Below are 1,494 nucleotides of genomic sequence, written 5' to 3' on the forward strand. Positions count from 1 at the left end.
TGTCACGTGTCTTTGCATCAACTTTCACAAGAGCTCGGTCGTGCCCATCCAATGCGCTAATGTTGATTTGGATCATGTTCTCGGTAGCGTCTCGGTGTCTAGGGCCACCTTCTCGATGAAATATTTGGGCCCCCCATTCTCCATACGGCTCAAGACAATGCTCGAAGACAAGGCTGTCGAGCAAGCTTGTCACTTGGATGGGCAAAACATCACCACCATTGGACGCACGACCCTTGTCAAATCAATCATCACCTCTCGGGCGGTGTATGCCTTCACGCCTCTCATCGTACCGTTGAGCTCTCTTCACAACATCAACAAATTAGAAAGAGACTTTCTTTGGTTCGGATCAGATAGGACGGCCAGGGCCAAATGCAAAGAGAATTGGAAGGTGGTCTGCCGACCCAAGGAGTGCGGATGCCTTGGGGTTCTAGAAACTAACAAGTTTGCATGGGCCCTACATCTTAGATGGCCATGGTATGAATGGAAGGAGCATAATAAGCTTTGGATGGGGCTTGGAAGCCCATGCACGAAGCAGGACATGTACTTCTTTGTAATGCCCAATATGCAGTTCCATCCTCACAAAAACATGGAAGTGTCGCCAAGGATAGAAGTGCATATTGAACACACTTTAGCAAGGTGCATATCGTCACAAAAACGTGTACTAAAAAGAGGAGGATACAAGATATAGGATTGCACTCGTCACGAGATACAACGTGAATATGTCAGTACATCAATACATCAATACATATCAAAACATCATCTAAAAGCAGGATCCGGCTACACATGAAAACAAACAAAAGAAAACAGCATCCACCCTACTAATCCCAGGCTACCAATGAGGAATCCATTCTATGATCGTCGAAGAAGAAGAACAACTCCAAATGAAACAAGCATCGCTCACACATCAAAGCATCGTTGTCCATGTACATGCACCTGTTGTTGTAGTAATTTGTGAGCCTTTATGAGACTCACAATCTCATTACCATGGGTATCAAAACTAGCAATACTTTAATGGGTAAAGAATGGTTAAGTGGTGAGGCTGCAACAAGCACTAAGCTTCTATATCTGGCTAACTTACGAGTACAAGAATAAGAAGAGTGATTTACGCATAAATGGACGTGAGCTAGTAAGAATCAAGAAGTGACAATGAACACCTAGTTACGAGTCAATCATATCCCCTTCGTGTTCACTTCTTGGTTCAAACCACACAAGAAGATACGATCGTGGTTATGCATATGTTCTCTACAATCGTATATTACAAACTTCCAAGTCGCCACATAACCACGGGTACGACTTTCCAAAAGATTTAACCCTGCATGGGTGCTCCAGCTAGTCCACAAATTAGCCACAAGCTGGCTGGAGGAGGTGCAAGCTGGTTACCAGGGAGACCCCGGTGCGCAACACATTCACACTAGGATCGCTGCTCCCGAGAGGGGTTCGATGGGTTCATTCTCCAAGACGGCATCATCAAGCACCGAGGCCGAGTTTGGCTGG

Source organism: Hordeum vulgare, chromosome 2H (genome assembly GCF_904849725.1).
Source record: "Hordeum vulgare subsp. vulgare chromosome 2H, MorexV3_pseudomolecules_assembly, whole genome shotgun sequence".
NCBI classification, from domain to species: Eukaryota; Viridiplantae; Streptophyta; class Magnoliopsida; order Poales; family Poaceae; genus Hordeum; species Hordeum vulgare.